Consider the following 25,867-nt stretch of genomic DNA (forward strand, 5'->3'; position numbering starts at 1 on the left):
GCAGCCTGCTGACTGTTGTCCAATACAATATGGACGACGACGACGGCATTCCTGAGGCAATCGTTCTTTTGCTTCTTGAACGCACCATTTGCATAGCGAGATGGCTTCTTCAGCTCCGAAACAAATTTTCCGTCGTTCTGCTAGCAAACTTTAGCTACTAGTATCTTCATTCACCGCGAAAAAAGACAATCGCCATTCTTTCCGGAATCATTGATGTCACCGCCATTGGCGCGCTGGAACTCTCATCGTCTCAGCAGTTTGAGTTATCATGCGTAAAATAACGCGTTCCCGTCAACCGTGATCTCCCAGGCCATAATAAAAAACTTTTACTGAGTCTCGTTAATTAAATGTCTTACTATTTTTTGATGACGTCCAAAGTGCGACGCTCATCCGTGACAAAACACCGCATTATTATGGTCGAGATAGCACGTCCTGTTCGCCAGCATCCTTACAGAGTATTTTCAGTGGGCAGGGAAACGATCAAGCAGTAGGTGAAAGAAATTCTCCAGGACGACGTAATCCAGTTGTGCACAAGGGGGCCTCCCCTGTAGTGTAAGAAATAAGGACAGCACACTACTCTTCTGTGTAGATAAACAAAGTAGAGTTCTGTCGCAAAATGCAATGTTCATCCATTGCCGCTAGTCGGTGGCTCATCAGATTGCTTACAGCATGCCAAGTTTTTTTTTTTTACTTCTTGAATCTTAAGTCCTGGAATTGGCAAATCGAAGTTGTTGACCAGGCTCTTAAAAACAGCGTTTGCGACACCTGACGGGCATTACGAATCCATAGGCTTCCCTTTCAGTCTCTGTTCTGCGGCTGCCACCTTTCAGCTGATGATGGATACCGTCCTTGCTGCACTCTAGTGGCAAACTTGCCTCGTGTTTTTCGAATTTGTTGTCGTATCCTTGAGCTCGTTTGACGAACATCTCGCATGACTCAAGGGCGTTCTGAGTGCTGTCCGGGCTGCTGATCGCACCATTAAGCCTGAAAAATGCTACTTCTGTTTCCCATAATACCAATTTTTTAGCCATGTACGAGTAGTTGTCCATAAAGACGTCCGACCAGACCCTGACAAATTACCTGCCGTCGACGAATTCCCAGAACACCCCCCCCCCCCCCCTCAGACAAGAAAGCTGTCCATAGCATCCTTTGTTTGTGCGCATATCATAGGGGCTTTGTGGAGTGATGCTGGTAAATTTATGAGCCTCTGACGCGACGATGTGCCTTTCCTTCGGCTCGACGACCAATAGGCATCGTTCAATGAACTGCGTCAGCGTGTACAACCTGCCGCAAAAGCAGCTCATTTCAACGAACATGCTGATACCAAAATTCATACTGATACCAGCATTGTGGGTCTCGGCGCAAGTCTTGTGCAGTGGCGAGACGGTGCGGAACGCATCATTCCTTATGCAAGCTGCAGTCTCGCCAAGCTGCTGCAAACTACTCAACCAGTACAAAGATTACTTAGCGATGTTTGGCCAATATAAAATTTGCGAGCGTACTTGTGCGGTAGACCGTTTTAGACTGTCAGCGATCACCACGGCCCGTGATGGCTTGTCTACGTGAAGGACTCGGCAGGCAGCTTGTGCCTACATTTATATGACATTACCGTTGTCTACCAAATTGGAAGGGCACATAACAATTCTGGCTCCTTTTCATGCGCACCTTTCCAGACGACACCATGGGACCCTTAAATCGACTTTCCATTTGCCTGTGTTATCCACGCCGTCTAGCTAGCTGAAGAAACAGTGCACTGAACATAAGTTGCTGCTACTGGTTGAGCACTTTGAAGAAGTTGAAGCTGTTTTACCTCGCTCGGCCTAGCATGGCTTATTATTGTACTATCTGTGTAACAACGTTCTTTACAAGAAAGACTGAGGAAGCGATTCCAAATTGTACCTCCTTGAACCATCGGCACAGCTCCAAGGCATTTTGCAAGTCGGCCGTGATAAGCCATTTGCGCGACACGTGCGATTTACTAGATGTTAGCAAGGATACGACACAACTATTACTGGCCTGAGCTGTTTCCTTTTGTGCAATGGTATGTGAACACGTGCCATGATTGCAGGTGCCGCAAGGAACTGCCCGTTAAACCAACTGGCTTTCTCAACCCTGTGAAGTGTCCTAAAGCACCATTCCAACATATAGGAATAGATCTACCTGGTCCATTTTCAGTGACGATGTCGTGTAACGTGTGCATAGTCGTCGCTACCGACTACTTAATGTGGTACCCATAAACCGAAGTTAAGCATTGCCTTGCAGAAGCAAGGCAATGCTTATGAGATGACCGAGGTTTTTATCCGCCACATCGTCATACATCACGTACCCTCTATTCTCATCACCGATCGTGGTGCAGCATTCACAACCGAACTTATGCAGAACGTTCTCTTGTCAACGCGCAGGTCTCTGGAAGAGCACCATGTGTCATCCTAAAACATGCAGATTATCGGAGTGTTTGAACATAATACTGGCTCATATCATTTCCATTGACGTTAACGAAGAGCACAAGACATGGGAGGAGAATTTACAATATGTGACTCGTGCCTAAAGCACTGTTGCACAGGGGACTACATTGTTTACGGCGCTTGAACCTGTGTACTGGCGGCTTCTCACCACAACACTTCATGCCATGCTACCTGTGGCTGATAATATTCCAGCAAGCAAACACATGGTGAATATTTTTCTTGAAAAATCCAAGAAACGAGCCAGCTCGGTCGACATCGTATCCGGAGCCAAGAGCGTACCGACACTATTGTATACAACCAGGGTCGACGCAACGTCCATTACAATATCGGCGACTGCGTGTGGGTCTGGACACTCATCCCTCACCGTGAACTCAGAAAAGTTGCTGGACTGGTGTTTTGGTCTCGACATGGTTGCACACTGGCCCATAGATGTAACCTATGAACTAGTCCCCTACAGTCCTCTGATTCGCTCTGACGTCGCCCTCGTACTGAAGTTGCTCATGTAGTGTGCCTGAAGCTTATGCGCGTGAAGGAACATCCGGATTACACCTCAGGAGCTCCATTTCTTACTAAGAACGCCCCTGAAATAACTTTTTTAAAGCCAGCGACACCGTCGCTTTTCGCATGGGGGTGGCAATTGACACAATTCGACAAGAGCTGATTGCTGGGCTACTTGGTCGTACATAATTGTAGTAGCACCTTGGCACGATAAAAACACGGAAACAAAAAAGTTGGACAAGGACAAGCGCTACTCACAACTGTTTAATCGAAGGAAGGATAGTACATATATATCCTCTTGTCACGTATGCACTTACTTAGCAGAAGAAAACAAGCACATCAAAGGCGGTTGCGCAAGAAGTCAAACTCGGCGTCTAGTAATGAGATAGAAGGCTCACTTACACATCTATATTTTTTCTTTTTGATAAAGAAGGCTTCAAGACCGAGCCTGGAAGGGGCGTTGCCGCTCCTGTCCAGAATAGTAGTTGGCACATTTGGCCCATTTGGCACAATAGAAGGCACATTTGTTGGCTCATGTTAGAGCGTGTAGTTGTGACGCTCGATTTTCTGCGAATACTATTCTGGGCAGAAGCGGCAACCCCTCTTCTAGATTCGTTCTTGAGGCCTTCTATATCAAACAGAATAGAAATAGATGTATAAGTAAGCCTTCTATCTCATTACTAGATGCCGAATTTAACTTCCTGCGCCACCGCCTTTCATGTGCATGTGCGTGTTCTCTTCTGCTGGGTATGTGCATGCGTGACAAGAGGATATATATGTACTATCCTTCCTTCCATTAAACAGCTGTGAGTAGCGCTCTATAGCGGCTCCACAACCACCGTAGTCCTCCATAAAGCAAGCAACAAAACCCCAATAAAGAAAGGCGTCAGGCAGGGAGATATGATCTCTCCAATGCTATTCACAGCGTGTTTACAGGAGGTATTCAGAGACCTGGATTGGGGAGAATTGGGGATAAAAGTTAATGGAGAATACCTTAGTAACTTGCGATTCACTGATGATATTGCCTTGCTTAGTAACTCAGGGGACCAATTGCAGTGCATGCTGACTGACCTGGAGAGGCAAAGCAGAAGAGTGGGTCTAAAAATTAGTCTGCAGAAAACTAAAGTAATGTTTAACAGTCTCGGAAGAGAACAGCAATTTACAATAGGCAGTGAGGCACTGGAAATCGTAAGGGAATACACCTACTTAGGGCATGTAGTGACGGCGGATCCGGGTCATGAGACGGAAATAATCAGAAGAATAAGAATGGGCTGGGGTGTATTTGGCAGGCATTCTCAGATCATGAACAGCAGGTTGCCATTATCTCTCAAGAGAAAAGTGTATAATAGCTGTGTCTTACCAGTACTCACCTACGGGGCAGAAACCTGGAGGCTTACGAAGAGGGTTCTACACAAATTGAGGACGACGCAACGAGCTATGGAAAGAAGAATGATAGGTGTAACGTTAAGGGATAAGAAAAGAGCAGATTGGGTGAGGGAACAAACGCGAGTTAATGACATCTTAGTTGAAATCAAGAAAAAGAAATGGGCATGGGCAGGAGATGTAATGAGGAGGGAAGATAACCGATGGTCATTAAGGGTTACGGACTGGATCCCAAGGGAACGGAAGCGTAGCAGGGGGCGGCAGAAAGTTAGGTGGGCGGATGAGATTAAGAAGTTTGTAGGGACGGCATGGCCACAATTAGTACATGACCGGCGTTGTTGGAGAAGTATGGGAGAGGCCTTTGCCCTGCAATGGGCGTAACCAGGCTGATGATGATGATGATGAGTAGCGCTTGTCCTTGTCCACCTTTGTGGTTTCCATGTTGTTATCGCACTAAGTTACTACTTCAATTGACACAATGATCTGGAGCTTCAACACCGTGGAAAGGAACGCGCGAAGGTAGGCGCCATGAAAGACGGAGAAGTCTGTCAGCAACACGCTATTCTGGTCCACCATTAAAAAGAGACAGCGCCTATTTGGCCAGGCTCAGTCTTCAACCTGCGATACCATATATACTGTAAAAGGTTTGTTACTCACCGATGTTTGGTACCGACCGTTAAAGCAGGACACGGACCCCCAAAAGGAGCAGCGTTCTCCGAGCAAAAGTACTGAACATATTGACCCCCTAGAAAGTGCTTGAGAGGACGGGCCACTATGCCATCTCTCTTCTTCGCTACAATTACTCCCAGGAACGAAAAGGGAGCCGTCCGGCAACCTCGCAGCTCCTCAGTATGAGTACATCATAGTGCGGCTTGACGCACTCGGCATTGAAAATGTCTCGTCCACGACGGCGCATGTCCGAACACGGTTCAACGGGCTCGATGACGTATTTTATGGCGGACGAGCGTTCGACAACATGGTAGGGCGCTTCATACTAGGGTAGTAGTTTTGGAGAGAGACCAGTTGCAGCGGAAGGAACCGAGAGCCACACAAGCGCTTCAGGAAGGAAAGTGGGCGCAGAAGTGTGGTCCCCGCTTAGTGCTCTTTTGGTGCTCTTGGTCATTGGAGTGTGTGCAGCGTTGATTGCTCTGCACCCACATTCCCAGAATCCTGACGGCTTCTTTTTCTGGTATATTCTGTTCTTCTAGGGTGAGGCTGATTTGTTCTCTCGAGCGTTTTCCCTTCTGACTCTCCGGAGCCCGGACTTCTCCGTCGAGCAGGCGAGGCCTCTTTCCCTAACGCGTTCTTCCACGCATGTTGCTGCGGCTTGTGGTCGTTCTTTTTGGCTGACGAGGCTTGGTTATTCCTGACGATGATATCGTCGGCATAAGTGACATGATGTATGCTGTCGGTCTCTTCCAGCTTCCGGGCTGTCCGAATCATTGCAATGTTGAAAAGGATTGGTGTGATCACGGATCCCTGCGGGGTTCCTTTGTTAGGTCAAAACAACTTGCGCAGGTGGGAACCAAGCCCACAACCTTCGCATTCCGTGTTGTGGGTTCGGTTCCCACTTGCGGCAAGTTGTTTTTTCATCCACTGTAATTTCCAATACTTTATCTTCTCTTTATTTCATTTATTAGGCACAAGTAATTTCCCCTATGTTGTCCTTGGTGTCAGTGTTTGTGGGCTTCTTATGATATGACTAATAAAAATCGGGCCCCCCTGCTAACCCCCGTTCTTCTCGTTTATATATATATATATATATATATATATATATATATATATACATATATATATATATATATATATATATATATATATATATATATATATATATATATATATATATATATATATATATATATATATATATATATATATATATATATATGTATAGATATGTATATGCGCATGTAATTTTATTTTTTATGCGTTTGTGTGTATGCGGGTTTGTGTGCATTGGGAAATTGCATTTCCGAGGTTGCCAGCCAAAATGGACCAGCACAGCAACCGAACGCTCGCAGCATCAGGGCACGGACTCATGTCCAAAAGACGGCATAGGGCACTTTACGAATCTTTATTGTGACGGTCAACACATTCAGCCGCTTCGCGCGAAACTAATGGCGAATTTTTCAAAAGAAATTATGATTGGCACTGACATATACTACTGCGAGATCTGGCATGAGGAAGCACAACTCCCATCTCTCTATCCTGTTCCATTTGCGCTTGCCACGATAAGCAATCTCCAATATATAACGGCTTCCAGTTACATGACAGCACGTTGATACAAAACCAAATATCTCACAGGTTACTCTATCTACACAACGACGGTGATCGAACTAATTATTGTGAGTGGACAAGACTGTCTTCCCTGATTTAAAATGATCAGCAAAACTACAGGAATGTAACTTCCAAAACAATTTATAGCCACTCTTAGAAGGCTTTAGCTTAGAATTAACAATGCTCAATGACGCCATGGTATCAATCATAAATGAGTGTCGTACCTTGATTATATACTTAATGATCCATAGTAAGTGTATTCTAGATACATATATTTCCTCTTTGATATTGCTGTGTATGTTACAATACACTTGGTAACTTAAACGTACAGCCTCTGTTTAGTGAAGCTTTATTTACATTGCAACATCTTATTGTATAGTTATTAATATTATGACAATACTATTTTATTTATTTTGCGATTATTTTAGGCTCTTGTGTTTTTTTTTTGTTTGTTTTTGGATCATCTGCTGTATGCAGGAGGGGGAAGGGCGCAAGTCAAGCAATTTACGCCCCAGCATCGATTATGGAAAGAAAGTTCAAGTTCAAGTCTGTCTACACAACATACATAAAATGAGCATTTATGATTGCGAAACATTGTGCTGATCGCATTCACAGCGACATTGCGTAAAATCTGCTTAGTTTTGTTATTCTTTCTTTTTTGGAAAAGACTGTGTCCTTCACATTTAAGATAAAAATACATCAACCAAAAACAAAAGCAAAAATTGACGAGTTAACAAATAATTCAATATTGGTCCATATGAAGTCACAGCTGAAAAAAAAAAGACCGTCCGAATTATTCACCTCAGGAACACCCCTGCGGACGGTAAATGCGAAATATGTGCCCTAAATTTCCCGCTAATAACGCATACCTCAGCTCCTCGGTTCACTCTGTTTCGTGCATATTGGTGCAAAGGCGAGGGTAAGTGCACAATTTCAATAAGTCACAAGTCACCTAATTCAGTGGATAATTCAGTGGTTGCTTACTACGCAACATGTTTATGCAGGAGAGCTGTTATAAAGTAAGGATGCTTGCACTGCAAGCTCGTCATGTGTAACACCTATTGAAGAAAATAATAAAATTTATGAAGAATAATACAACCATGCTTAGAAAGACAGTAAGATAGGAACCATCTTTCTGTTAGTAGAACTCTGACAGAACGTATACCCCCCCCCCCCCCCTCCAGGGACGTCTACGTCAGCACGTATTTGGTGGGCTGCGACACCGCGTACCCGAGCACACGAGGGTTGAACCGTCCCTCGTATAGCCGCCCGCGGCTTATCCGTGTCCGGGAAAAAATGGTATCCTGGCGGTTGAGCCAGTGCTCAGTGCTTGTACCTTTATGGCCACTCGGAAGAGGGCACGCACTCGCTTGGCGTCAGCTTCACGTAGACGGCACCACTGAACTGACCTCTCCTGGGCAAACCGGTAGATGCTTTTTTCAGCCCTCCTTCCAGTCTTCGTTTTTCTCTCTTACTTTCAATTCTTCCTGTCTTCTTATCTCTCCTGTTTCGTTCCCATTGTCCTGGCAGCAAGGGTGAACCATGCCTGACATAACCAATCTTGTTTTTTCATATTTTGGTATAGCAGTGACGCACAGTTGGTGCTTGCAGGGCCTGTCCTTTACAGATAATGTAGCATGTGCATGTTGGGTTCCATCGTGAGTGGCTGGCGCCTCTGCCGAAACACAGTCTACATATATAGACAGCGCTTTCGCAGCACTTGCTGATCGCTGCCAGAAACTGTGGCACACGGAAGAAGCATTTCATTTTTTTGGCAGCCGAGCACAGAAAATTTTCCGCTTTCACGTCATCTATTTTAATAAGACTGAAAAGATTGCGAAAATGATTTCACCCCTTCTCGTCTCGAAATTCCTGACTCAACTGTTCGGTCCAGGCTACATAGCATCGTAAATGGCAAGCGGTGATCTGTTACTTGAGCTCAAAACAAGAAACAACATGAAAAACTGCCCAATCTGCCCTTCGGGGATGCTCGAGGAACTATTACCCCATGCCATACCCTAACTACCAGCCACGGCGTCGTCGTCAACGCTGATTTGTCGGAGCTCTTTGAGGCTCAACTCCCCGAGTGCTGGAGTGATCAGAACGCCTTCAGTGTCAAACGAAGTAATATGTGGTGGGAGGGAAAAGAAACACCTAGTACCTACTTTCTACGCAAGTGTTCTGCCCGAGTACACCGAGGTTGATTACCTCAAGATCCGTGTTAGGCCATATGTGCCGAATCCTCTCAGGTGCTTCAAGTGCCAAAAGTTTGGCCACAATTCACTAAACTGTCGAGGCGAGCTGACTTGTGCCAAGTGCAGTGACAATGATCATTCATCTGAGACGTGCCCGAACACTTCACACTGTGTCAACTGTGATGGCGAGCATGCCACATACTGGTGGTAGTACTTCTTTTGGAAAAAAAATAAAAACTAAATCGTCACAATCAAAGTCAAAGAAAATATCTCATTCAAGGATGCACATACGGCGGTATCATGACTACCCAAGAACAGCTTTGCCGATGCAGCGTGTCAAGAGGCAGCCACACAACAGCATTCGGCGACTGTTCAGCCCACAGGCAGTCAGCCGCCAGTGACGCAATCTGCCTCCTTGGCAGCTGCAGCTACTAGCGCTGCTCCGCCTCCCCAACAGAAGGGGCCATCAACTTCCGGGTTGGTGGCCTCAATGGTCTTCTCCCCCGAGGCAAGGCCTTCACGTCTGACACATCACTCGCAAGAGCGGGTGTCCTGCCCCCCACGAGAGTCTATGGACACAACTTCCAGCTGAACAGCGCAGCTAGCACCTAAGGCACGATGCGAATCTCTCGACAACTGCAAAAAGGAGAAAAAACAAATCACATGGCCTGCAAAGGCTCTGTAAGGTAACCTTCTTTTTTAAACACACAGCACAAACTGCTTGTAATATGAATAAGCAAATAGTGCAGTGAAGGGCCAGGGGAATTCTCCTTAACGTCTCGATGACGTTAAACATCCCTTTGTCCGAAGGTGCTGTCTGCTGGTGAAACATGCCTAAAGTCTACACAAACAAGCTTCCTCGGGCATTATTCTATCTTCCAGAAAGACCGCCACGGCACTGTTACCTCGTCCGGAGGAGTAGCAATAATTGTAGATATGTTGCTTCCCAGAACCATTCTCTTCGGATGCCCCTCGAGCCTGTTTTTGTGCGAATAATTCATCTCAATTTATGGCATTGATGTACCACCTAATTATCACCTCAAGAAAAGAGAATTTCAAACCCTCATTGACCAGCTGCAAGAACAACACTTGATCGCCAATGATTTTATTGCCGCTTACGCTTTTTGGGGAGACTCACGGTGCGATGCGGGATGCTGGCTATGGGAAAACTTCCTAGTCAACTCCCGTGCATGTCTCTTCCGCAAGAACCAGCTAACGTATTACAATCTCTATCTAAATACATATTCATCAATAAATCTGTCGGGTGACTCTACTTCTCTTTTCTTTTACTTAGAATGGAATGTACTGAAAAGCCCATACAGGAGGGTCTCCTGCCCAGTAACTTCAATCTTAGACAACATGGCGCCTCTACACATGCTCCTAGGCGGAAACTAGCGTCAGTTGATTTGGAACACTTTAAAGAATCGATTTTCTTTGTCACGAGATTTTATAAGCGAATTTAGTATAGACGAGGCCGTAGCATATTTTACCACTCTTATGATAGACACAACAGAAAAGTCCAAATCGTAACTCATGCAAAACACGAGTCCTTTGGTGGAAGGATGAACGTTGACAAGTACCTGAGAAACAAAGTGAACCGTGGGGTATTCTCCGTCAATATCCTAATGTGGAGAGTCCTACTGCATTCAAACACATTAAATCGCAGGGAAGACGCGAAAGCAAAAAAGAAGGGCTAGGTGGGAGAGGTTTCTCTCGGGTATTAATTCGTACACACACGAGGTGAAAGTTTGGGGCGGGCTGAAGGCTGAAGGGGCAGCAAAACCATACGTTGTTTTTGGCAAATCAACATTGAAAGATTCTGAAGGACCTGGCCGACGCTCTTGGTGAGCGCGTTGAGCACGTTTCCAGCTCTATGCACTATTTCTTGTCTTTTCCCACATTCAAATAAACGGAGGGTAGTGCTGCATTATGTTAATCGTGCGGAGATCCTCATTGATATTCCTAGCTATTCAGAATTACCTTGAAATTCACGTTGACGGTGTTTTATTGTTGGCATGAATGGATACTGAAGCCCAGGTGTCGATAATGAATGTGAACCTCCGTCACCGATTGAAGGAGGTTCTCACTGCTGCTACTATAAGAGTCGTACGCGTCGCCGATGGCAGCACTGTTAGCGTTACTGCAATGTGTACAGCCCGTATAAGCATCGTCCGCCGCCACAGTCCTGTTCTTTCTACAGTGCTGACCAACTGCCCCATCGCCTTATCCTCGGACAAGACTTCCTTGCCGCCAGTTCCGCTCTGATCAACTGTTGGACCGGTAATTTTTGCCTCAAAATTCCTCGAGGAAGAAAATGTGGGAAAAGATCTTCTCCAGCTTTTTCGTGCGAACCTCCAGAGGAGCTTTAGTACGACCGCCTACGTCTGCCTGCCGCTTACAGCATTGACTTTAGTCGATTTGCGATCATCTTTGCCTGTACCCGATGGTGATTACGTGGTCACACATGGGTGTTCTGGATCTGCTTTCGACTGGTGTTAGGCTGCTGAGCACGAGGTCGCGGGATCGAATCCTGGCCACGGCGGCCGCATTTCGATGGGGGCGAAATGCGAAAACACCCGTGTACTTAGATTTAGGTGCACGTTAAAGAACCCCAGGTGGTCAAAATTTCCGGAGTCCCCCACTACGGCGTGCCTCATAATCAGAAAGTGGTTTTGGCACGTAAAACCCCATATATTATTATTATTATTATCTGCTTTCGATGAACAATGTTGCTGTGTCCTACTACGTCATAATCGTTGCCGATAAGTGGACATGGCTCTTCGTCATCAATTTATTATGGCAAAGCAAGTTCTTCCCCAAGGCATATCGGTTGTCAAGTTGCTTGCGTTTCCATGTGACAACGACACGACGTTTTCAGTAGACGTCTGCTGAGATTCTTCAACATGTCTACAACATGCCATTTGCTTCTACGCCACATCTAATGATATGACTGCTGCCAAATTATTTACGTGTCGTCAGCTTGGTCTTGAAACACATCTTCAAAACGTACATATGAATCTGGGAAGTCGTCGTCACTCGAACTATATGTATGCTAAAACCCGGAAAACAAGACACAACGGCCGTTCCAGAATGGGATCGGATAAGAATGGGATGGGGTGAGTTTGGCAGGCATTTTGAATTCATGAACAGCAGGTTGCCATTATCCCTGAAGAGAAAAGTGTATAAGAGCTGTGTCTTACCAGTACTCACGTATGGGGCAGAAACCTAGAGGCTTACGAAAAGGGTTCTGCTTAAATTTAGGATGACGCAACGAGCTATGGAAAGAAGAATGACGGATGTAACGTTAAGGGATAAGAATAGAGCAGATTGCGTGAGGGAACAAACTCGAGTTAATGACTTCTTAGTTGAAATCAAGAAAAAGGAATGGGCATGGGCAGCATATGTTATGAGGAGGGAAGATAACCGATGGCCATTAAGGGTTACGGACTGGATTCCAAGGGAACGGAAACGTAGCAGGGGGTGGCAGAAAGTTAGGTGGGCGGATGAGATTAAGAAGTTTGCAGGGACAACATGGCCACAATTAGTAAATGACCAGGGTAGTTGGCGAAGTATCGAAGAGGCCTTTGCCCGGCAGTGGGCGTAACCAGGATGATGATAATGATGATGATGATGATGATGGTGATGATGATGATGAAACCACAGCTGTGCGCTATCACCACTGAGCAGTGGCTATCATGCATCCCTTGTTGAACCATCATCGTTATGCCCTCGCTGTCGCACTTTCGTCAGCCCTACAGCTTCATCATCCGACTCTCATGATGCCGTCAACCGCAAGCTTTCGTCAACGCACTATAGTCGGCATACGGGCTTTAGGAAACATTCTTCGTCATTACATCAGCTCATATGGTTGCCACGCCATTGTCCTTATACACTCGTCGTCATACATTTTTTTGTAATATTATCGTTGTGATATCGCGGTAGTACCATCGTCGTCATTCTAACATCGACTCCCGGTTCTCGACGTGCTTTCATTATCGTACCGCCTTGGTGGACTTGTCGATATCATTCCGTGTTGGTGATTCTATCGGTATCCTGTAGTCGTCAGTGAATGGACACTCTGCCCCAATCGTCACGCAATCATCGTCATTGCATCGAAGTTCAAGAGTTTGTCTTCCGGTCATGCCTTTGTTTTTGTCTTACCGGACCCAAGCTTGAGCATGGCTCGTGTATCTCAAATACCTGTTCCATACTGACTGAATTTCTTCGAACTGTTCAGAACTATCCTCCAGTTTTAATATCTGCGGGTAGCCCAGGCACGTGCGCTTTCTCCGCAGCAGTTGTTCATGCATTGGTCTTCCCTGTTGTCAGGTGCGTATCTTGTGCTTCGGTAACGTAGTGTCTTGGAGGCTGGCCTACAGAGTTCGTGTACTGTGCAAATAGAAAAGATGCAACAATGAAGGAAGCCGCTAAAATGCTACCTGACTTTGAGCAGGAAAATATGCGCAGAAATGCGAGCAGGCAATTCACTGTTAATCATGAAAATGCTTTCAAGAATTCAAAATCATGCTCGAAAATTAAAGCAGGAACAAGCACTCTTCAGGAACAAAGATATATATCTGCACGATAAACTAAAGAAACCTGGAAACAATTCATCGAACTGAAAAAAATACAGTTGTCAACAAAATATCGAGACCATGGGCATGCCTAAGCAACCCAACAAAAGCCTAGCCGACACAATGATAGAAGTCACGAAAAAGACTCGAATTGCTCTATAATGCAGGCATGGATGTGATACATGTGGTCCCAAGCTAAAACAACGAAAAGCCGAACGTAATCGTCAAGTTCGCATCCACACAGCTTGTGCTAGTGCATTGCAAGCGGCAAAAAAAACTATTTGATTTTGACTGATTTTGAAAGAAGTAATGCAGTATACATCAATGAGCTCTAGCATAGAAAACCAAATATTACTTGCCAAGGCTGCTGCTCGTAAAAGAAAAAAAAAAGCTGGAACTTTACTTCGGTGGTAATTAGCAAAATTCTTGCTAGGAGAACATAGAATTTAGACATTGTACATATTGACACTGAGGAAGGGCTTTCAGAGATATGCTAAGAATTGTAGATGTGTCTTTCTATCAGTTACCGCTCATTAAATAGTCTTACTGGCGGGTACAGTGCAATGCGCAGAGTTGGCTTTTTACTAGCCACTGATTCGTCTCCCTTCGATTTGGTTGCTGTATCCTAGACATAGCTGAATCCTGGAGTAGTTGAAAATATACGAGATTTGTCATTCTTTTCAATTCCAAGGTTGTCATGTCACGCACGTGAGGCGGTGTTCACGAACAATAATATCTAGTGTCCCCTTTGTCCCACTCTTTTCACACACTTTTCTGCATGAATTTCACTTCCTTGTAAAAAGTACTACTGCAACAATTGTTGTTGTCTGTCGAGCCCTTAACCAACATAATGATAACTTTTTGCATTACATTGAAGCACTGCTCCTTCACTTGACCAGATTCAATAAAAAATATCAGTAAGCGGTACCTTCTACAATACAAAGAGGATTTGTTCCCTGATCAGTTTCTATGGTTTTCGTAATACTATTACGGCCCTTATCAGGGACACTCCCTCGCCGCCAACGTCGACTGATCACATACTTCGGAATTTCGATACGCCAACAGTCACTTATTCATGACACAGTAATGTGTTATCGTTGTCTAAACACATCATATTTCGCCGTGAATATAATATGTGTAAAAATTATCTCTTACCATAAAAAAATATATTGACATTTTACAACAAGGTGTTCTAGAAATTAGCGATATAAATCAGCACCGTATTGAAGCAAACCAGCAATATAGCTTATTAACTTATAACTTGAGAGAAGCCATAGCGCAATCTCCTTTCATACGCGAGAGGTGGTACTTCAAAAAGCCTATTTGTTCATAGATGACCTGTGCTATTTTGCAGCTCATCAAAAGAAATCAGTCGGCATACAAAATTTAGCAGAGTCAGGGCAAATATTTATACGAAGAAAATTTCAGTATAGTTCAAAATAGGGTGACGCAAATCAGGCGTGCTCGTAAGGAAGACTGTTCTCCCGTCATGTTAGAAATTCAATACTAAAATTATTGGCAGATAAACTGAATAATAAAACCAATTCTTAATCCATACAATATGTGCTATGCTAAGGTGAAACGAATCTCGGCAGAATCCATAGTGTAATCTTTTGATAATTACTTTGTAATGTCGCCAAGGAAATTACGAATCCATGTACTGGCGTTATATTTTAGAGTCTTTCTGTCAGAATGGTGAATTCCTTTGGTTACTCTAAAATCACAGCCACCGAGATCGTCGTACAAGTCAACGCGAAGCCCGACAAACACAGCGCTGGACATGGTCTTTGATTATGTTAAAGACATGTATAGCGGCTCTTCTTGTTCCATTGGAAATTATATTTAATCATGCCTTTCAGAGACCTACGTACCCAGGTCTTGCTAAAGTTGCGGCTATACACAAAAAATGTAGATTGAAGCGTCCCTGCAAAATTGTCGCCCAATATCTGTTCTGACTGCCATTCTTGCAGCTTCTGTAAAACTCATCGCGAAATGGGTCAATAATTTCGTTGAACGGTAACCAGTGCTAATACCAAGCGAGCATGTATTCAGGAGGAACAGGTAAACCGCCACCGCTATATTACCTTTCTCAGCTATTGTAAGCACCTACTTAAGCAATAATATCGTGTTATTCATTGGCAATTCTTGATAATTTATTCATTAACAAAAAGCTTTTGATACTGTGTATAATGGGATGCTGCTTGAGAAACTAGAACATCGCAGCTTCTATAGTTCTTGTATAGAATGTTTCAGCAGCTATCTCACTAATGGACAACAAAAGTTTCGATTTCTCGTTGTTGAATGAGACTTTTTCTGCGGTCACAGTGGGAGTCTACCAAGAATCAACGTTGGGACCCTTATTATATTCATTATACATCAACCATGTACCGCTGATATTGCTTAATTTTCATGTTGGCAAGAACGCGGATGACACTACTCTAACTTGCGAACATGAGTGCACGGCGGAAGCTTTACGAATAGCTAACGAATTAATGAAGCTTCTTAGGCACTCGTTCTATGCTAATAAGGTGCTACTGAACTTAAGATGAGAACAAAACATTTGTTCGTTTATTCTTCACAGAGTTACATCTTTCGACTCATGTGTGCTAAGGTAGGTGAAGAACGCATTGAAGGTGTTACTAGGTTAATAAATCTAGGCGTTGTAACAGAGCATCATTTGAAACGCAAAGTGAATATTGAGTAGCTATGCAAAAGCTAAGCAGTCCTTGCTTCCTGATATTCATGTCACCAGTTTCTTGATGTAACGACTTTGAGAACAGTCAAGTTTGCTCTTTTCCGCAGTTAGTTATAAAATTCTTTAGAGTAATGAGACCATACGTGTGATTCTTTCTTCAAGCCACTTGGAGTTTTTGAAATTCGGGCAAGGCGTTTTTGCCGAGTTCAAATTATGCCGCCCAAACCAAGCCACCCTAAGAAATATTATATATGCCTTTCAACCCGTAATAAACAATAAAACTACAATTATGGGGAATGGTTGCATAAGTAATAATACTCCAATTCCCTGTTTATCAGTCATGCCTTCCCAGTTCTCAACACGGGGCTACGAAGCTGGGAAATTCTTGCAGCCAATTGTAAGACATGTGCATGGGAAGAGGTGACTATGCAGCATTGGTAGAACTTTGTAGAACAGTTAAAGTGAAACAAATAAAAATACTTTTTTGATAAGCTTAAACACCTGTACAACGACCTGTATTATTGTGGAAATATAGTTGCAATACGAGACGTTTGCCACCTTCATAAACACATCCACAAAAAAAACTTGAAATTTCTGCTGTGTACATATAGGTGTGTTGCTGTATAGATCTGTATCGATCCATTATATCATGGTACTAAGATTCCACATGTTTCTCATGTATTTCCATTCTTTTGGAATCCTATTGGAAAAATAAATTTTAGGAGATCACATTCAAAATACGTCAAAATCCAAGGTACTATTCCTCCAATGCAAGCATATCAGCAATAACTCGTTCTCTCGAACTACCCGACTTAGTTCTTAGAAGAATATGAACTGTGCCTTATTTTAGAAAATCTTCTTCCGTATTCAAGTGTTAAAGTGCGAGCTTGTCTCTGCCTCTTCATACATTTCCTTCCGCAACAATCACAGTGTGAGAGTTCTGCCCTGATGCCGTACAAACCAGTATACAAATTCCTTCCTACAGAATACTACCTCTGACTGGAATTCTTCACTCTCAATTTTTTAGCCTATTCATTAGTCATTTCAAGCACCTACGTTGTCATGACTTAACTAAACTTTGTATACATCTCGTTCGTAGAAACAGGGGACAGGTTATCATGATGGGTAAGCGATTTTGTGTGTGTGGTTGAATTACTGCATTGTATAAGTGATAAACCACTCCTCTATGTAGAACCACAGAGATGCTGAAAATACCGAGTTAAATGAATAAATGAATAAATCAATGAATAATAAGGACCAAAAGTGAGGGGTTATATGTGTGGGAGTAACGTTAATGATGTGATTTTAATTGTTAAAAATATCTGAACTCTCGATTTTTTTACAATATTTGTTTCTATTTTCAAACACCCAGGGTGTACTCACTGAACTAAAGTTTGTCTGTTTCTCATAGAAATGTGAGACACGTTATCAGTCATGTGTAGGCGATCTTGATAGTGCGTGGTTGCATAGAACTTAGCTCGCTGTCAGGGCAGAAGTACAGCTGTCACCAAGAACATATTTGGTTGAAATGGCTGCATAGGACGTTTTGGCTGATTCCCAGGCAACGTTAAAAACGCCTGGCTGAGGTGTTGCCTTTACCTAAAAATCCTTTAAGTACTTCTCGAAGGCATTATATGAAGGCAACATTTTTTATTGTGTCGTTTAGTTAAAGGCAACGGTAATTCCTAGTTCACGAGCTAAAAAGAAACTTCCCTAGAAATTGGGCTGTTATTCTTTAGGGGTAACATGATTAGGCAGTGATTTCTTTTTTCTTCGGCGTTTTTGCGCTTCTGCTGTAGGTGCTTCCTATGCCGTGTGATCACACACTGAAATTTTTTGCGAGGCAATTAGCTCATACGTTAAGCATGATCTATCAGACATGTTGCAGTGCAGCGCTTCGTAACGCCGGCAGTAGGTTGATAAAAGACATTGGAAGTGCTGAGCGCGTTATTTTTTCACTATGCTTTAACGGTAGAAAGTGTCTTTCTGTCAAAACCGGATTGGTGCCAGCACCAGAGCAGCACAGCTCCTGTAGCAAAGCGATAATAGGTGCTACACGTAATAATGTAAACGAAGAAAAGAAAGATATATTAGGCATTTACCTACGGATCCACCAGGTTTGAACAAGACTATCATCGTCAGCGAAGCAGGGTTAATGTGATCTCCGAAAGGGAACTCAGTTATGAAAGCGTAGAGACTGAACGTCTCCCGTACGTATCTTCCATAGGACATCGCGCCGTCGTAGTGAACTTCTGCGTTCTTGAGGTTAAATTCGCATGATGCAGACACTGCATTATGCGTAAGGTCCAATCTGCAGGTCTTTAGAAAAAGATAACATTATCAAATGTCACTTTTGAGCTTAAAAGCAAGGATCATATAATACACGCTTTCAAACAACTTATGTTTAGGCATATTTAATAATTTTTTTAATTATACCATTATTTATTACTTTAATTGTACCTACTCCTCTTTAGTTTTAAAATACCGCAGAACCAAAGTTCAAGTAGGGAGGGTGTTTCCAGACTCATGTAGTCATATAGGAAGAAAATAACACTCCACAAATAAAAATAGCACAGGTTTGCTACTATTCAAGGAGATAAGAAATCGACCAACGTGCGCTGGAACCAAAAGCTACAGAAATTCTGACAATTGTCGACTAAGCACTCAGAATTGTCGACTAAGCATAAGCATTGTTTGGCTCGACTGTGAATTTCTTTTTTGTTTAGTCTTGCTTAAATGCTTTTCTTAGCATATGCGCGCCTGCCCATGGCCATGTCGGTGGCAAAAAAATTCAGTGCCCTTCGACTCTGTGAAGAAAGTTGAGCAGCGAAGCTGTGTATGTGGGCCCCTTAATGGTGAACTGCACCTCCGCCAATGGACGGCTTGGCATCGCACTATCTTCGGGATCGGCCCACGTATGTGGAATGCTTAACACCTACTCCACCTCCGCTGCAGTTCGGCTCGGTGTGGAGCTTACTTCGAGATCGGCCCTCGTATGGGGAGTGCTTAACGCCTGCTTCACGTCCCCAGCGATTCAGCCCGACGTTGCAATATCTTCTGGATCGGCCCACAAATGGGGAGTGCTTAACGCCTGCTTCACCTCCGCCGCAGGTCGGCCCAGCATTGCACTATCTTTTGGATTGGCCCACGAATGGGGAATGCTTAACGCCGGCTTCGCCTCTGCTGCACTTCGGCCGGGCATTGTACTTACTTCGAGATCGGCCCTCGTACGGGAAGCGCTTAACGCCTTCTTCACCTCCGCCGCAGGTCGGCCCAGCATTGCACTATCTTTTGGATCGGCCCACGAATGGGGAATGCTTAACGCCGGCTTCGCCTCTGCTGCACTTCGGCCGGGCATTGTACTTACTTCGAGATCGGCCCTCGTACGGGAAGCGCTTAACGCCTTCTTCACCTCCGCCGCAGGTCGGCCCAGCATTGCACTATCTTTTGGATCGGCCCACGAATGGGGAATGCTTAACGCCGGCTTCGCCTCTGCTGCACTTCGGCCGGGCATTGTACTTACTTCGAGATCGGCCCTCGTACGGGAAGCGCTTAACGCCTTCTTCACCTCCGCCGCGGGTCTGGCCGGTATTGCATTATCTTCGGGAGCGGCCCACGTATGGTGAGTGCTTAACGCATGCTTTGCCTCCACCGCGGGTCGGCCCGGCATTGCACTTGCTTCGAGATCGGCGCTCGTAAGTTGAGTGCTTAACGCCTGCTTCACCTCCGCCGCGGGTCAGCCCAGCTTTGCACTATCTTCTGGATCAACCCATGAATCGGAAGTTTTCTGTGGACGGCTACGAAAGAATCGGTGGTCGTTAGAGGTAAACAGCTTCGCTGTAAAATGCTTCGACGTTCGCAGACAATTGTCAGGTCCTCTCGCCGCATCTGGCCGTTTCAACGAGATTGTACCAATTGAGCCGAAACGCTGGGTACTAGCGCACCTCGACGGAGCTGGGCTGTCGAAATGCAACACCAGCTGCCGCACCAGTGAGTGAGGCGTTGCGTAAGGGGAGAGTGCACGCCGCGAGGCCATGTCGCCCTCACTCTTGCTATCGCAAGCCTGTGTTAAGGTACAGTCGCCCAAATCTTTAACTGGTGTGCGGGAGCGGCGACTTTTCCGGGCGTCAGCGCCGTATGACGCGGCGAGGCTGGAAACAGCCTAGTAGACGATGGGCCCAGCTGAGCGCGCTTTGTCCGCATGCGCTTAGCCTCAGACTGTTTCCAGCCTCGCCCCGTCAAACGGCGCTGACGCACGGAAAAGTCGCTGCTCCCGCACACCAGTTAAAGATTTGGGCGACTGTACGTCCTCACTTGCGGAAATAAGCGCGCGCAAGACGGCGTGCCTAAAAACGCGCGCCACGTTTCGAAGGCCACACCGCTGCGCGTTCGCTATCGCGGAGAACGGCGGGCAGGCGAGAGCTCTCGGCCTCTTTCGAGATGCCTCGGGATCCCGCGAGAATTCCCGCGCGTTTCAGTCGTTCTTCTTCCCCGGCGCTGGGACATGGCGCGCGCGCCCTGTCGGAAACGCCGGCGAGAGCACTGACCCCACCGCCCACGTGTTGACTTCAGCGCCTGTGATTGGCTCTCTAAGGGTTGCTGAAACGCAGCGCCCCGAAAAAAATAGGTTCGGAACCCCTCCTCGCACGGCAGAGAATTCTTGTCGTGAACGTGCCTTCCCTGGCGCGCGTTTTTATTCGCGCCGCCTTGCGCGCGCTTATTTCCGCAAATGACGACTTACCTTTATACACACGCTCGCTGTCCACTCTAGCTCTCGCCTGCGTTCTGACTGCGCCTCTGTAAGACCCAATTAAAACGCGCCAAGCATTTCAACACGCTCTCTTGGCCCCGAGGTATAAATCGAAGGACGCTCGGTAGTATTCAAGTGCCCATTAGACCCCCCCCCCCCCCAAAAAAAAAAAATCTTCAGTTGGCCAACACCATCATTTCATGTTGTCTCACTATCAAGTTTAAGTAGGTCCACCCCCAATGTTCAAGTTGGCGCAACTCCATATTTTAGTTGTACCAATCCAAATTCCACGTAGGCCCACCCCAATATTAAGGTTCGCCTACCCACAAACTTCAATTTGACCCATCCATAAATTTAAGTTTGCAGACATGAAAATTTCAAGTTGGCCTACCTTCAAACTTGATTTGGCCCACCCCCAAATTTCAGGTGGCCTACCACCAGATTTCAACTTAGGTCATCCCTAATTTTAAGTTGGCCCACCCCCAAAGTTCAAATTGACCTACCCCCAAATTTAGCTTGGCCAGCCCCCAAACTTCAAGTTTGCTCACCCCCAAATCTAACTTGGCCCACCCCTAGACTTCAAGTTGTCCCGCTACTAAATTTAACTTCACCCAGTCGAAAGTTTGAATTTGGTGCACTCCAGAACTTAATTTGGCCCACCTCCAGATTTCAAGTTGGCCTACGTCCAAATTTCAATTTCACCCACACCCCAATGTAAGCTCGGCCGCCGTCATACTCAAGTTCGAACACCCCCAAATTTCATGCTGGCCTATCCCTAATTTCAAGTTGTCCCAGCCTCTAATTTAAGTTGGCCTACCCCACATTTCACTTTGGCTCACCACAAATTTCAAGTGGGCTCACTTCCATACTTCCAGTTGGCCCAGCCCCAAAGTTAAGTGGGCCTATTCCGGAGCTTCAAGTTGGCCCACATCCGAATTTCATGATGACCCTCTTCCGAATTTCACGTTGACCCAGCCCCAAATTTTATTTGGTCCACCCCTACTATAAACTTCACTATGACTTTTCTCAAGAGATCTATGTATCTCTAAGAGTATTCTCCTTTTATTTCATTTTTTTTCCTTTAATCTGTTCCTCCTTGCTTAAAAGCAACCAGTCAGATACATGTATACTTTCATAACAATAAAATGTCATAACTTATCAAATTACGCATTTTTCTGCCAATAGAAAGCACTGCACTTTTCGCGTGACAAGGCTGGGGAGCTCGCAAAAGAATGTTTACGCATTGATAAACGTAAATGTAATGTATCAGCTACTCTCAGCCGACTTTCATACCCGTTAAGTAGCCCAGTGGCAAGTATTTACGTTCTGCTGCCGTGCTTATGGTAGCGGACTTTGTGCCACCTGTCGTGGCTTCAGTTCCACGGGGATGGAATGCAAAGTAGTTCATCTACCATAGATTAGATGCGCGGCAGATGGCATCCGGGATTCGAAATTAGTCGGCAGTTTCCTTCTGCGACAGGCATCGTGTCAGATTGTTTGTGGCTCTGTAATCTCAAGACTTTCTTCTTAGTCGAGCATTATGTTAATTACGCTGAAGGTTAGGAATCACGTGGCTTTATTTGTCGCTTTAGAATTTTCTGTTACAGGTTTATGAACAAGAAAGTGACTACTAGACCAACGTATCGGTATATCCTTGTTTGATTTCGTTCACTTTCCTTTTGTGTAAAGATCAGCGTTTTCAATATCTTTACAAAAAATTTTTCTTTGCGGACCCTCCAGAACGTTCTTGACCATGGCTTCTCGGTGCAGCGTTGTCTTGTCAAGTACCTCAAGCGTAACAAAAAATATGAGCACACGCACGTGGCAGCGGGATCAAACCGCGCACCCTCGGTACAGCAGCCCGATGTTGTAACAACTGTTACGCTCCTACAAACACTTTTAATGTGCCAACGCCAACGAGCTTTTCGAGATCATCGCCATTTATGTCCCACTGCGCAACACGGGTGCATGAGAGCAGATGCGCGCGGCAGTTTACGCCGGGAGACGCATTAATGAAATGGGCAAATTGATATAATCTGATTACACACTTCAACAAAGCGTTGTCTTACATAGATTCTAAAATGCCCGTTTGGACCTGCGAATTCGTATACCAAAATTCAACGTAAAATTTCTTATTTGTATTTCAACCTAACAGCTATGCTTGTTTTTCGTTTTGTTTTCGTGTTTCTGAGTATGTTTGACTTGATGAACTTTCACAGACCTTTCTCGGTCTACGTTAATTTTCCGCGTCAAGCTTACCGCTTCTTTTCAGCAAATCTCTCGGTAAGTAATTTCATGCAAGCTTAATCGCGCAGCACGATTCCAGATCCCGCTCTTCGACAGTGCAGGGGCATACAGTGCGAAGATAAACAAAGTTTTTGATAAGCTGTCTATGGAAACAGAATAACGTCATGCGGCAACATGACGCCATTCGCAGAAATTAAGGGAACACATGTTATATTTGAGCACACGAAGAGAAGGAGAATTTGGAACATTGAGCAACTACGGAATTACAACAGAAAGAAAAATGAAATATATGGTTGATACAACTGGGAGACAACCATCAGTGAACTAGCCAAGTTCATTCGTCGAAACGTGAAAATTTTCAAGCCTTGGGTCAAGGTTCCACGTGATCAACAGCAGCTGGTGTGGTAGGCTCTGCGGGTACCCACTTTGTTGGGATTCTCCTCTAAGGCAGCGCCTCATTTGTGCCGTGTCGCGTTCCATGGTATCTCGTATCTATTGCTTTTTTTCCTCCTGCTCCTGCCTTGAAAACCAGATTGCTCATTGCCTCATCATCACTCCCCACTTCCTACATTTATCACTGCCGCTTCTGAAAAATAGACAAAAATCCGGAAATAGTAACGATTTGTGAAACGGAGGCTGGTGATATGCGTTATCCAAGGACGTAATACGTCAGTGTTTACACAGTGGACATGTTCGTTTTGTCTGCGGCTCAAGTGCTGATTGGCTGTGCTGGATAGTGCACCACAAGGAGACAGGTGCTCCCAGCCAATGAGCGCTTCAGCAGCAGACAAAATATAAGTGTCCTCTAAGTGAATACTTAGAGAATATGCCCCCTGGTTGCTGCATCGGCGCGCATGTTGGCTTGAAGATGCAAGGCAATCGGCTTATGAACTATCTGGGAAATCTTTTTCACTCACCCTTTACGATTAATGCCAAATTCCTAAAAAAAAACACTGAGGGTACCTTATTCGGTGCCTTCTTTTTTGGTTTATACTGAAAGATCTGAATTCTTCTTATCCCTAATTGACTAAAATACAAACGTCTAAAATAAGCAATTGTTATTAGTGACGAGAAATTAAAGTAGCACCCTCTCAGGGGTGACGTCACAAGTGCCCCACTCGCTCCGGCTCATTGGCTGGATTGGTGCTAGACACTAAGGCCCAAACAATGAAACTTTCCTTTCCTGCGAGCGCTTCCTAACCTTACGTGAGGCCTCCTTAGAGCGAAGGATCGATGGAGGAAGCAAGCGTACTCTGAAAGCTCCCTTCGCCCGTCCTCACGTAAGGAACGGTTGCCGCATGTCTGGGTTCGATATTATCTCTTAAAAGCTTTGCACGAACACCATTATTCAATAAAAAAATTTGTATCTTCGCACAATCCTTAAATTGAAGAGCTAATATAGAGAAGCGTGGACGCTTTCTTCTAGTTTTGTTTACTAAACTTAAAAAATGTAGCGCATTACAGCGCAAAACTTGATGTGCTCCATCAACGCTGGCACGCTGGCGTCGTGCGACACCTAGCAACGCCTAGCAACGCTTTCATGCCCCACGCGTGACTGAAACGAAGATGCCTGGCAAGACGTACCTTGCTTGCGCTTCTCCGCAGGTGGGCGACAGCGCGCATGCGCAAGCAAACGTCACGTGTTTAAGCAGTGAGGCGAAGCGCTCGTTCACGGCGAGGAGCGGCGTAAGGACGCATGAAGGTAGCATTGGACCTACCTTATGCTGAGGAAGCAGCAAGGAAGCCTTCACCGAGGGCCCCTCAGTGAGGAAGGACATAAGGTAGCCTCACCGCAATGAAGGCTTCCTTACTGAGGTAAGGAACATTTCATTGTTTCGCCCTAAGCATGGACGTGCTCTGCATCCTGAATGGCGTTACGGCTGATCTCTACCATAAAGTCTGAAATGCAGTTTTACATTTTTCAAAAAATTCTCAAATAGTAAACAAATTACCTTATACAATGCAAGATATCTTGAGGTAAATGGTTCTGCTGCTCGTGAAATGCTGAGGTGTGCCATGCATGTCAATATATTTTCTTGAAAAAAAAATATGCCCGCGAATTCAGCGTCAAGAAATTTGTTTACTTTTTTGATGAAAGCATGAAACTAACCTTTTTTTTTTACTTCGTTACGGTTGATGAGTATTCACGTGAGGAGTTATTCTACTCAAATGTAGGCGCTATATTAATGCGTAGAAGGAAAGTTAGGCACGCATTTTCTAGGAATAACTTGGTACCTCTGTGGCAGCATTCCGCAATAGCCGCTCAGAAACGCGTTGTTGAGGGCTCCTACAGTATTGCGGGACATTATAGGAGATAGTTCCTTGACAGAATCTCCCTAGAATAAACAAAGAAAAATGGTTGAGAAGGAACTTTGACTCGTGACCAAGACCTATTTCCCCATTCAGATGAACGTAAAGCGCACAAATCCAGTAATGAGACAACCGCTCAGTATATATTCGAAGTGTGTGTTTTTTTGCGCTTGGGAGAAACAGAAATTAGGTCTGGCCCGCCTAGAAAGGAAAATTTTGATTTGGAGCTCTAAATTTTTTTACAAGTATGTCCTATCTCTGCCAGATTAGGAACTTGAAACTCAGTTTTTCTAACTGCAAAAAAAACAAAGGAAAAGGGGTGTCAGCCTTGTGGAATACAACTGCTAGAGCATCTCTAGCGGGCAAGTTTAGATATTCAGGAGGGCTTGCAAGAGCCCTACTAAGGAATTAACGATATATCACACAGGACCTGTATATGGCTAGGGCATTTCCGTCGTCCGCGAACAACC

General features: G+C 44.9%; 1 long non-coding RNA gene across 1 annotated transcript in view; it reads right to left on the reverse strand.

Annotated features, from left to right (window-relative positions):
- The window catches only part of LOC139046953 (uncharacterized), an 83,232-nt gene that overhangs the window by 15,889 nt on the left and 41,476 nt on the right, over window positions 1-25,867 (reverse strand). The window contains exon 4 of the long non-coding RNA XR_011507002.1: window positions 18,193-18,409. This is a non-coding gene — a long non-coding RNA (uncharacterized lncRNA). The remainder of the gene's footprint in view (window positions 1-18,192; window positions 18,410-25,867) is intronic.

Source organism: Dermacentor albipictus, chromosome 6 (genome assembly GCF_038994185.2).
Source record: "Dermacentor albipictus isolate Rhodes 1998 colony chromosome 6, USDA_Dalb.pri_finalv2, whole genome shotgun sequence".
Lineage (NCBI taxonomy): Eukaryota > Metazoa > Arthropoda > Arachnida > Ixodida > Ixodidae > Dermacentor > Dermacentor albipictus.